Source organism: Myotis brandtii, unplaced genomic scaffold (genome assembly GCF_000412655.1).
Source record: "Myotis brandtii unplaced genomic scaffold, ASM41265v1 scaffold650, whole genome shotgun sequence".
NCBI classification, from domain to species: Eukaryota; Metazoa; Chordata; class Mammalia; order Chiroptera; family Vespertilionidae; genus Myotis; species Myotis brandtii.
Window position 1 is genome coordinate 146824 of NW_005370517.1, and position 13054 is coordinate 159877.

General features: G+C 46.3%; 1 protein-coding gene across 3 annotated transcripts in view; it reads left to right on the forward strand.

The window, feature by feature from the left end:
• LOC106723804 (zinc finger protein 883-like) overlaps positions 1-13054 on the forward strand; it is a 139348-nt gene that overhangs the window by 24782 nt on the left and 101512 nt on the right. For 2 of the 3 annotated variants that reach the window (XM_014528768.1, XM_014528767.1), the window contains exon 1: positions 11752-11871. The exons of the other annotated variant lie outside the window; for it this stretch is intronic. The gene's annotated coding sequence lies outside the window, so the exon portion shown is untranslated. Of the gene's footprint in view, positions 1-11751; positions 11872-13054 lie in introns of those variants that run through there. 3 annotated transcript variants of the gene reach the window in all.

Here is a 13054-nt window from a genome sequence, read left to right on the forward strand (position 1 = left end):
GGCATTGGAGCAGGAAGGGGGCAGAGCTGAGGGAGTGAACCTGGGATCTGAAGATATGAAGGAGGTAGACATTACACAGAGGTGTGCACATCTGGAGGAAGTGTGAGCTGATGGTCCCCGGGACCTGGTGTGGGGACTTCAGGGTGAAGCATAAGCCCGGTTTGTCTTAGTCTTGGAGGCTTGGTCTGGGAGACTGCAGTGGTGTTGCTTGACAGGAAGGCTGGGGCCCTGCAGGCAAGATCCAGAGCTGAGATGCATGCACTCCCAGGCCTCAATCCCTCTGCTCATGCTGAGGGCAGTAACAGTGACTAATGAGCCTGTGATGAGAGAGCAGCCTGCACTGGCCTTAGGGCCTGGTGTCCACACTAACCGGGTGCCCTGGAGGAGGTTGAGGGCGGGGAAGATGTGTAAGGAGTAAGAGTGCAGGTTCTCAGAAAGACAGCTTTGGTTTCAGTAATCTCTATTTTGGGAGTTTAAAAATGGCTGCAGCCAGAGCCGGTTTGGCTCAGTGGATAGAGCGTCGGCCTGCGGACTCAAGGGTCCCGGGTTCGATTCCAGTCAAGGGCATGTACCTTGGTTGCAGGCACATCCCCGGTGGGGGGCGTGCAGAAGGCAGCTGATCGGTGTTTCTCTTGGTATTGCTTGGCAGGAAGGCTGGGGCCCTGGAGGCATGGCTCAGAGCTTAGCTGCTGTCCCCCTTCCAAACCCATCTGTTGTGTTGAGGGCAATAACAGTGATTAATGGGACTGTGATGAGAGAGCAGCCAGCCCTGGCATTAGAGCCTGGTGTCCACACTAAACTGGGGAGACCTGGAGGAGGTTGAGGGTGGGGAAGATGTGTAAGGAGTAGGAGTGTGGGTTCTCAGAGAGTCAGCTCTGGTTTCAATTGTCTCAATTCTGACAGGTTGACGTGACCTTTGAGGACATTGCCCTGTACTTCTCCAGGGAGGAATGGAGCCTCCTTGATGAGGGTCAGAGACAGCTGTACCTGAATGTGATGCTGGAGAACTTTGAACTTGTATCCTCCCTGGGTAAGACCCTCGCTCTCACCAGAGACCTGGACTTGGCTTAACATATCCTCATGCTCCTTTACGCAGGGTGTGCTCTGTCCTCACTGCTTGACTTTCAGTTTTTTGGGCCTTTGCTGATCTTGGTTGGTCTGGTTTGTTTGCTTTGGCCTTTAATTTTTCTGCAATCACAACCCCTCCTGTACTGAACTCCTAGGCAGGGATTTGTGGTTGGTATTGTGGCAGGGAGTCTAATGGATTCCACCTTGAGTAGTGAGGAAAAGCATTCTTTATATTCCTGTTAGTCAGCTGTACATATTTTGGGGAAAATTGCCTCTATATCCTTAGCCTGTTTTTTAACCATATTTTTTTGGCTAATGTTTCTGTTGAATACCTTCTATATTTTACATATTAATTTTTTATTACATACAGCTACTGACTTTTCTCTTTGCATGTGCTTGGTTGTGCTTTGCAGGTATTTTGAGGGGTTTCTGTTTTGTTCTGTTTTGAATATATTCTTATTGATTTCAGAGAAGATGGGAGAGGGAGAGAGAGAGAAACATCAATAATTTGAGAAAATCATTGATTGGCTGCCTCCTGCACACCCCCTACTGGGGATGGAGCCAGCAACCCAGGCATTTGCCCTGACTGGGAATCGAACCTGGGACATCTTGGTCCATGGGACGACACTCAGTCCTCTGAACCACCAGAGCCAGGCTGTGTAGGATTTTTGGTTTTACAAATTTAACGTTTTTGGCAATCCTGCATTCAGGAGGTTTAGTGTGGCCATTCCTCCAGTAAGCTCAGATGCTGTTGACCAGTGTGAACATAAGAAATATTCAAACCTGTAAATAATTTTTGTGAGTTTATTTGGTCCAAACCTTCAACAGTTGCTAGGAAGCAAAATCTCAAGGCATTGATATAATGCTCCAGAGAATGGCAGTTTTGCATCTTATTTGATACATTACAATCAAAAGAGCAGGCATAGCTGGGTTACATGAAATTCATTGGTGATAGATTAAGGAGGCAGAAGAGAGCAAAGCGGGGCTACTTCTGGAATTGGATGAAAAGTAAAATGATAAATCTTTTACATAGTTGGGGACAGGATAGCTAATAATCAATGTTAATATGATGAAATTAGCAGTGAGAGTGTTTGTAGTCTCTGCTGTGGTGCAGTTGGTTGTGCCCAGAGGAATCCCAAAAAAGGGATGTTACTCTGACTTTCCAAAGGGATGTTATCATAGATGCAGAAGATGATAGACAGGCTCAGTTAAGGTAAGGATTGACTTTTGTCGGTGAATATTCCAGCTGAGGACATGTCTACCTGTCATTAACTGCTTTTAGTTAGAAAGTTTTCATTTCAAAACTTCCTTTGTGGTCACTTTAGGTCTCTGAATTTCCCTGAGTTTGTCACTCTGTACTGATAAAGTATTTTTCACACAGTATTTCTGTTTTTATTACCCCTCGGGGGATCCCCAGGGATGGGTCCTAAACTGGCCCATATCTTTATTATTTAATTAGAGGCCTGGTACACAAATTCATGCTTGGGTGGGGTCCCCCCAATCAGGCTAATGGCCGGTCAGGGGAGGGACTGCAGGGGTTTGCTGGCCGAGGGAGTTTTTTGTGTTTTTATAAAAAATATTTTTGCCCTAACTGGTTTGGTTCAGTGGATAGAGCGTCGGCCTGCGGACTGAAGGGTCCCGGGTTCGATTCCGGTCAAGGGCATGTACTTTGGTTGTGGGCACATCCCCAGAGGGGGGTGTGCAGGAGGTGGCTGATCGATGTTTCTCTCTCATCGATGTTTCTAACTCTCTATCCCTCTTCCTTCCTCTCTGTAAAAATCAATAAAATATATTTTAAAAATATTTTTATTGATTTTAGAGAGGAAGGGAGAGGGAGAGAGAGCTAGAAACATCAATGATGAGAGGGAATCACTGATCGGCCACCTCCCGCATGCCCCTCACTGGGAATCGAGCCCGCAACCCAGGCATGTGCTGGAATTGAACCCGGGACCCACAGTTAGGGGGTGATCAGGCAGGCAGGTAAAGTGGTTAGGGGAGATTAGGCAGGCTGGCAGGGGAGCAGTTAGGGAGCAACCATGCCGGCAGGGGGGTGTCCACAGGCCGACACTCTATCCACTGAGCCAAATAGCCAGGGCATGGCCAGGGGAGTTTTGCTGTGGGAGCGCACTGACCACCAGGGGGCAGGTCCTGCGTTGAGCTTCTGCCCCCTGGTGGTCAGTACACGTCACAGCGACTGGTCGACTGTTCATTCCAGTGGTTCAGGTCATTCAGTTGTAATAGTCACTTAGGCTTTTGTATTTATAGACTAGAGGCCCGGTGCATGAAATTTGTGTACTGTGGTGGTGGGCAGGGGTCCCTCAGCCCAGCCTGAAACCTCTCCAATCTGGAACCCCTCGGGGGACCCGCAGGGATGGGCCCTAAACTGGCAGTTGGACATCCCTCTAACAATCCAGGACCACTAGCTCCTAACAGCTTGCCTGACTGCCTGCCTGCCTGATCACCCCTAACCACCTCTGCTTGCCAGCGTGATCACTCCTAACTGCCCCCCTGCTGGCCTGACTGATTGCCCCTAATTGCCTCTGCTTGCTGGCCTCATTGCCCTCTAACTGGCCCCCTGTCGGCCTGGTCACCCGTTCACTGCCCCCCTGCCACCCCTGACTGCTTCGTGCCTGGTCGCCTCCTAACTGCCCACTGCTGGTCTGGTTATCTCCTAACTGCCCCCCTGTCCGCCTGGTCGCCCCCTAACTGTCCCTTGCCTGGCTTGGCTGCCCCCTAACCTGATACCTGCCAGCCTGGTTGCCCCCTAACTATGCTTTTCCTCACCTAGCCACCCCTTAACTGACCCCTGCCAGGCTTGTCACCCCCTAACTGCTCCCCCCTGCTGCCTGGTTGCCTCTTAACTGCCCCCCTGCCAGCCTGGTCACCCCCTAACTGCCCCCCTGCCGGCCTGCCTGATCGCCCATAACCACTCTACCTGCCTGCCTGATTGCCCCTAACTGCATCTGCTTGCTGGCCTAATCGCCCCCTAACTGGTCCTCTGCCAGCCTTGTCGTCCCCTAACTGCCTCCCTGCCGGCCTGGCCGCCCCCTAACTGCCTTCGTGCTGGCCTAGTTGCCCCTAACTGGTGCCCTGCCGGCCTGGTCATTCCCTAACTGACCCCTGCCAGCCTGGCCACCCCTTAACTGAGCCCTGCTGGCCTGGCCACTCCCTAACTGCCCACTGCCAGTCTGGTCATCTCCTGACTGCCCTTCTGCTGGCCTGGTTGTCTGCTAACTGACCCCTGCCAGCCTGGCCGCCCCCTAACTGCCCCCCCTGCCGGCCGGCCTGATCGCCCCTAGCCACTCTACCTGCCTGCCTGATTGTTCCAAACTGCATCTGCTTGCCGGCCGGATCGCCCTCTGACTGGTCCCCTGTCAGGATGGTCATCCCCTAACTGACCCCCTGTTGTCCTGTTTGCCCCCTAACTGCCCCTCTGCTGACCTGGCCGCCCCTAACTGCCTTCGTGCTGGCCTGGTCACTCCCTAACTGCCCCTGTGCCAGCCTGGCTGCCCCCTAACTTCCTCCCTGCCGGCCTGGTCGCCCTCTCACTGCCCACGTGCCGGCCTGGTCAGCCCCTAACTGCCCCCCTGCCAGCCTGGCCCCCCCAACTGCTCCCCTGCCAGCCTGCCTGATCACCCCTAACCACTTTACCTGCCTGCCTGATCGTCCCTAACTGCCTCTGCTTGCCAGCCTGATCGCCCCCTAACTGGTCCCCTGCCAGCCTTGTTGTTCCCTAACTGCCCCGCTGCCAACCTGGCCGTCCCCTAACTGCCCCACGGCTGACCTGCCCACCTCCTAAGTGTGTGTCCCCCTGCCAGCCTGGTCGCCCCCTAACTATTCCCCTGCTGGCCTGCCTGATTGCCCCTAACCACTCTACCTGCCTGCCTTATCGCCCCTAACCTCCTCTGCTTGCCGGCCTGATCGCCCCCTAACTGCTCCCCTGGGGCTGGCCACCCCCTAACTGTTCCCCTGCTGGCCTGGTTGCCCCTAACCGCCTCTGCCTCGGCCCCAGCCACCATGGCTTTGTCCGAAAGGAAATCTGACGCCTGGAAGATGTCCGGTCAACCCAGTCTAATTAGCATATTACCCTTTTATTAGTATAGATAGAAACTCCAAATATTTTTATAACTTTCTCTGTATCTTGATATTCGCTTTATTGTGGATATCTGAACTGAATCCACAGTATCTCCAAGCAGTACGTTCATATGATTTGCAAGTATTTTCTCCCATCCTGTAGATTGCCTTTTAATTTCGTTTTGTTAATTGCTGTTGTGATGTGAAGACCCCTTTTCATTTGTTGTTGTCCAGACAGTTTAGTTTTGCCCTTTTGCCTGGTGGTTGGTGTCACATCCAGAAAATCATGTCCAAAGCTAATGTCCATAGCTTTTTCTCTAACTTGTCTTGAGTATTTTTAAGTTTGGGGATTGCCATTTAATTATTTGATTCAGTTTGAGTTCATTTTTATCAGTGGTGTCCAGTTTTGTTGTTTTGCCTGTGAATATGCATTTTTTTTTTAATGGTAACGTGACTTTAGAAGTAGCCATAGTGTATCTTTTTTTTCTTTTTTTTTTTTAAGAGTGTATCTTTTTTTTTTTTTTCCCACAAAGCATTTTATTTATTTATTTTTTAAAGCATTATATGAACGAGATCAATAAACTTTCTGGATATAATCCAAGCTCTTAAACATGACAGGAGAGAAACTCTTTCTCCAGCCTTTGCACCCATCAACCTTGTATGCTCAGTGCATGCGGGAACCATAGTGAACATTTCTGCTCTCTCTCACCTCTGTGTCCTGCACATGATGGCACCTTCACCTGGAACACATTTCTTGACACCTCGCAGGTACTGAATATGCATTTTTACCAGCACTATTCATTGAAGAAGCTATCTTTTCTTTCTTGTGTATCTTGTGGTTTTTGTCAAAGGATACTTGATTGTATGTGCCTGGGTTTATTTCGGTCTTCTGTTCTGTTCTATTGGTCTGTGTTTCTATGTTTATTCCAGTAACACACTGTTTGGTTGCTTTGGCTTTGTAATAGATTAAAGTCAGGAAGTTTGATGCCACCTGGTTTGTTCTTGCTCAAGTTTGCTTTTGCTCTTCCAGGTCTTTTGGTTCCATACATTTCAAGATTCTATTTTATTTCTTTGTAAAATACCATTGGAATTATTTTTTTAAATTTAATTAATTAATTTATTTATTTAAAATTAAATCTTTATTGTTCAGATATATCTTTATTGGTTTCAGAGAGGAAGGGATAGGGAGAGAGAGATAGAAACATCAATGATGACAGAGAATCACCAATCAGCTGCCTCCTGCACACCCCACGCTGGGGATCGAGCCCGCAACCTGGGGATGTGCCCCTGACTGGAATCGAATCCAGACCCTTCAGTCCACAGGCTGATGCTCTAGGCTAGGGCCACATCAGTACTTTTTAAAGAAGACCCTCAGGCGATTCTGATGAGCCAGGTGTGAGAAGCATTGTTCAAGGCAGAGCAGAGGCCCTAACCCTGGCCTTCACATTGGAATCACCTGGAAAACTAAAAATACTGACTCCTTGGCCTGCAGCCCTGAGATTCGGATGTAATTTATTAGGGTGCCCTCTACGCATGGGGATGTCAGAGCTCCCCAGGTGGTCCCAGTGGCTGGCCAGGACCGCATCCCTGACCTGGAGCGTGGGCCTCGGTCACTCGCACCAGGAGAAGCATCTGGAGGGCTGCTCAGACCAGACTCCTGGGCGGAACCCACGCCTGCTGCCTCAGGAGGGTGAGGGTTGGGTCCAAGAGTTTGAATTTGCTATATGGCTCTAGAGCAGTGGTTCCCAACGTGGGGCACACAACCCATAGGGGGGCAACTTGATTTTTAAGGGGGGCAACTCGAGAATGAATTAACAGTGAATCTTTGGTACTAATTATGGTTCTAGGGGCCTCATATACAGTATATAAATATATATTGACATATTTGTGCATTTCAGTTCTCTATGTTTTGCTTTTTATTAATTTTAGAGAAAGGAAGGAAGACAGAGATAGACAGAAATAGAGAGGGAAACATTGACCTGCTGTTCCACTGATCTATGCATTCATTGACTGCCCTCTGCATTTGTCCTGAAGGGAGATCAAACCTACAACCTCAGGTATTGGGACCACTCTTCACTGACCGAGCCACCTGGCTAGGGCTCTGAATTTGTTTATTAATTTCAGAAGTTCATAGTGGGCTCTTGGCATTTTTTCTATGTTCATAGTGTCAGGTGTAATATCTTTTTTTCTTTTCTTTTTTAAATAAAAGCTTCCAGCGAATTTGAACTATGCTCTTTTTTGGTTGTTAAGATTTTGAAATTGACTTTTACAAAAATAGTGAGAGGGATAGTGAGAAACATGGAAGTGAGAGTAAAACATTGATTGCCTGCCTCCTGTATGCCCCCGACCAGGGATGGAACCTGCAAACCCAGCACTTGCCCTGACCAAGAACATAATAGGCAACCTTTTGATGCATGGGATAACATCCAACCAACTCAGCCACACTGGCCAGGGCTGAGTTGTAATCTTTTTATTTCTTTTTAAATTTATTTTAGTCTTTTTTTTTTTTTTAATGTTGAAACCTTTTTTTTGTTTCTTTTTTAAAATCTTAGTTGTTGAGAGTATTACAGGTGTTTCCCCTTCTCTCCCCCCATTGCTTCCCTCCACCCGGTTCCTGCCCCACCCCACATCTTCACCATCGTCTTGTTTGTTTCCATAGGTAATGCATATAATATCTTTGGTTAATCTCTTCCCGCCCCCTACCCCTTCCCTCTGAGATTCATCAGTCTGTTCTATGTTTCCATGCCCTTGATTATATTTTATTCACCATTTTATTTTGTTCATTAGATTTCTTGTTTATTTTGATTTTTAGATTCAATTGTTGATAGATACGTGTTTATTGCCATTTTATTGTTCAGATTTTTTCTTCATCCTTTATTCTTCCTCTTCCTCTTCTTAAAGAATAACCTTCAACATTTCATGTGGAAGTGGTTTGGTGGTGATGAACTCCTTTAGGTTCTTCTTATTTGTGAAGCTCTTTATCTGACCCTCAATTCTAAATGTGAGCTTTGCTGAGTAGAGTAATCTTGGGTGTAGGTCCTTGCTATTCATCACTGAATATTTCTTGTCACTCCCTTCAGGCCTGCAAAGTTTCTGTTGAGAAATCAGCTGATAGTCATATGGGCACTCCCTTGTAGGTAACTAGCTGCTTTTCTCGCTGCTCTTAAGATTCTCTCTTTGTCTTTAACCCTTGGCATTTTAATTATGATGTGTCTTGGTGTGGGCCTCTTTGGGTTTTTCTTGTTTGGGACTCTTTGTGCATCCTGGACTTGTAAGTTATTTCTCTTCTGGTTGGGTGTTTTTTGCTTCCTCATATTTCAAATCGTTGATTTGATTCTCAGAATCCTCTACTGTTGAATCCCTGTAAATTATTCTTCATTTCTATTAGTGTATGCTTAATTTCTTACTAGTCTTTTTTGTGTGTCTTTTATGTTCTCACTGAGATCCTTGAAAGTCTCACTTAAGTCCCTTGAAGCTCTCATTAAGTCCTTTAAAGCACTCATTAAGGTCCTTGAATAACCTTAGAGCCTTTGTTTTGAACTCTGTGTCTAGTAGCTTGCTTGCTTCCATTTCTTTCATTTGTGACATGTTTCTTTGTCTTCACATTTTGGCTGTTTCCCTGTGTTTATTTCTATGTATTGGGTAAACCTGCCATGTCTCCTGGAATTGGAAGCGTGACCTTATGTAATAGGTGTCCTATAGGACCCAGTGGCTCAGCCTCCCCATTCACCTGAGCTGGGCATTCTAGGTGCACCCCTTTGTGGGCTGTGTGCACAGTCTTGTTGTAGTTGAGCCTTGATTGCTGTTGGCCTCACTGGGAGGAATTGGCCTATAGACCAATTGGCTGTGAAGACCAGCTGTGTCTACAATGGAAGAGGTGCTGTGTAAGAAATACCCCTAGGGAGCAGGACTTGTTTCAGTGGGGCTTTGGTGCTCACTGAGTCTGCCTCTTGAGTATGTCGCTCCTGAATGTGTAGAGTTATAATCTGGTATGGTCTGAAGCTGTCCACCAGGGGCACTGGCTCTGGGTCCTCCAGGGAGATGCAAAGTCAGCCTCTGCCTGAGGCCACCTGGCAGGAACTACAAAGAGATCTGCAGATGGCTACTATTTGTATTGGGCTAAGAAGTGCTCAGGTGAGCCCGAGCTGTGAAGCAAGGTAGGCTGGTGCTAGTGCTGGATCTTGGTCCTTTTATTGATAGGTTTGGGGTATGCTGACTCCAGTTGCTGCTTGTTTAAGAGTTTTTAGCACAGTCTGAAGCCTTAGCCAGAACAGGCTTTTCATATGGAAAAGCAGCTGCAAACAGTGTGGGTGGGGCTGCAGATTGGATGGGGTGGGGTCTCAGGGCATCACCAGGGCAGAGTGAATAGTGTGAGTCATACTGATGGAGACTCAAATATGGCTGACAGTTAGCCCTGGGAAGTGGAAAGTCCCAGCACAGGAACAATGACCCCTGTGAGCACCCCTACCTGGCTAGGGCTCTGAATTTGTTTATTAATTTCAGAAGTTCATAGTGGGCTCTTGGCATTTTTTCTATGTTCATAGTGTCAGGTGTAATATCTTTTTTTCTTTTCTTTTTTAAATAAAAGCTTCCAGCGAATTTGAACTATGCTCTTTTTTGGTTGTTAAGATTTTGAAATTGACTTTTACAAAAATAGTGAGAGGGATAGTGAGAAACATGGAAGTGAGAGTAAAACATTGATTGCCTGCCTCCTGTATGCCCCCGACCAGGGATGGAACCTGCAAACCCAGCATTTGCCCTGACCAAGAACATAATAGGCAACCTTTTGATGCATGGGATAACATCCAACCAACTCAGCCACACTGGCCAGGGCTGAGTTGTAATCTTTTTATTTCTTTTTAAATTTATTTTAGTCTTTTTTTTTTTTAATGTTGAAACCTTTTTTTCTGTTTCTTTTTTACAATCTTAGTTGTTGAGAGTATTATAGATGTTTCCCCTTCTCTCCCCCCATTGCTTCCCTCCACCCGGTTCCTGCCCCACCCCACATCTTCACCATCGTCTTGTTTGTTTCCATAGGTAATGCATATAATATCTTTGGTTAATCTCTTCCCGCCCCCTACCCCTTCCCTCTGAGATTCATCAGTCTGTTCTATGTTTCCATGCCCTTGATTATATTTTATTCACCATTTTATTTTGTTCATTAGATTTCTTGTTTATTTTGATTTTTAGATTCAATTGTTGATAGATACGTGTTTATTGCCATTTTATTGTTCAGATTTTTTCTTCATCCTTTATTCTTCCTCTTCCTCTTCTTAAAGAATAACCTTCAACATTTCATGTGGAAGTGGTTTGGTGGTGATGAACTCCTTTAGGTTCTTCTTATTTGTGAAGCTCTTTATCTGACCCTCAATTCTAAATGTGAGCTTTGCTGAGTAGAGTAATCTTGGGTGTAGGTCCTTGCTATTCATCACTGAATATTTCTTGTCACTCCCTTCAGGCCTGCAAAGTTTCTGTTGAGAAATCAGCTGATAGTCATATGGGCACTCCCTTGTAGGTAACTAGCTGCTTTTCTCGCTGCTCTTAAGATTCTCTCTTTGTCTTTAACCCTTGGCATTTTAATTATGATGTGTCTTGGTGTGGGCCTCTTTGGGTTTTTCTTGTTTGGGACTCTTTGTGCATCCTGGACTTGTAAGTTATTTCTCTTCTGGTTGGGTGTTTTTTGCTTCCTCATATTTCAAATCGTTGATTTGATTCTCAGAATCCTCTACTGTTGAATCCCTGTAAATTATTCTTCATTTCTATTAGTGTATGCTTAATTTCTTACTAGTCTTTTTTGTGTGTCTTTTATGTTCTCACTGAGATCCTTGAAAGTCTCACTTAAGTCCCTTGAAGCTCTCATTAAGTCCTTTAAAGCACTCATTAAGGTCCTTGAATAACCTTAGAGCCTTTGTTTTGAACTCTGTGTCTAGTAGCTTGCTTGCTTCCATTTCTTTCATTTGTGACATGTTTCTTTGTCTTCACATTTTGGCTGTTTCCCTGTGTTTATTTCTATGTATTGGGTAAACCTGCCATGTCTCCTGGAATTGGAAGCGTGACCTTATGTAATAGGTGTCCTATAGGACCCAGTGGCTCAGCCTCCCCATTCACCTGAGCTGGGCATTCTAGGTGCACCCCTTTGTGGGCTGTGTGCACAGTCTTGTTGTAGTTGAGCCTTGATTGCTGTTGGCCTCACTGGGAGGAATTGGCCTATAGACCAATTGGCTGTGAAGACCAGCTGTGTCTACAATGGAAGAGGTGCTGTGTAAGAAATACCCCTAGGGAGCAGGACTTGTTTCAGTGGGGCTTTGGTGCTCACTGAGTCTGCCTCTTGAGTATGTCGCTCCTGAATGTGTAGAGTTATAATCTGGTATGGTCTGCATCACTGTCTTGTTTTTGATGTACAGACCTTTCACCATTTTGGTGGAATTTATTCCCGAGTATTTTATTGTTAATTCTACTGCAGACTTAACTACTTTCTTCATTTCTCTATCAAAGAATTTATTATTAATGTGTAGAAATGAAACTGATGTTTATGTGTTGATTTTTACATCCTGTAACCTTTCCAAATTTATTTTTTCTTTAAACTTTTTATTAATTTTAGAGAAAGGAAGGAAGACAGAGATAGACAGAAATAGAGAGGGAAACATTGACCTGCTGTTCCACTGATCTATGCATTCATTGACTGCCCTCTGCATTTGTCCTGAAGGGAGATCAAACCTACAACCTCAGGTATTGGGACCACTCTTCACTGACCGAGCCACCTGGCTAGGGCTCTGAATTTGTTTATTAATTTCAGAAGTTCATAGTGGGCTCTTGGCATTTTTTCTATGTTCATAGTGTCAGGTGTAATATCTTTTTTTCTTTTCTTTTTTTAATAAAAGCTTCCAGCAAATTTGAACTATGCTCTTTTTTGGTTGTTAAGATTTTGAAATTGACTTTTACAAAAATATGAGAGGGATAGTGAGAAACATGGAAGTGAGAGTAAAACATTGATTGCCTGCCTCCTGTATGCCCCCGACCAGGGATGGAACCTGCAAACCCAGCACTTGCCCTGACCAAGAACATAATAGGCAACCTTTTGATGCATGGGATAAGGGAAAAAACCACCCCCGAGTTCCTGCACCAATGCTGGATAATCCAGTTCCTTCCCGCATGTCCCTGGATCCCCCAAAGCCATGCTACACTGGAGCTCAGAGGGATCGTGTCCACGTTTGTGCACTGGCCCTTTAAGATGAACACCCAGGTCTCTATCAACCTCCGTATCACTCAGCCACAATTCCTGCTTGTTTTTACAGCCTAAAGTTACAGGGACTTCTCTTGCCAGCTCTACAACCCTGAACTGGGGGGTCTGGTGTGGGGCTGGGACCCCTTGCTCCTCACAGGGGGCCTCTGCAACCGAGATATTCTGATTAAAAAAACATGGGTGTCGGACCAGCCCCTTCCAGGCCTCTGCCCTCCTACCAGTCTCAATGTGCTTTTTTCTTTACTTCTCTAGTTGTAGGATTTCCATTCAGCCAGCTTCAGGTGGTTCTAAATGATGGTTGTTCTGTATTATAGTTGTAATTTTGATGTGGTTGTATTCAGTCTTGTTTCTTTTGTTTTAGTCTAGCTAAAGATTTGCCAATTTTGTTTATATTTTAACTAGTGGCTCGTTGCACGAAGATTCGCACAATAGGCCTTCCTTCCCCTGGCTGCCGGCACCAGTTTTCCTGTGTCACCTGGGACCCAGGCCTTTGGTCTGGCCGCAGCAGCGAGGCTTGGCTTCTCCGCTCCAGCTGCTCCCAGCCCCTCCTTTTTTTTTCTTCCAGCTCCTTGAGCGGAGCCCAGGCCCCCAGCCCCTCCTTGAGTGGAGTCCAGGGCTGGTGGAAAGCTTGGCTTCCTCTGTCGCCGGGAGCAACCCAAGCCTCCTGCT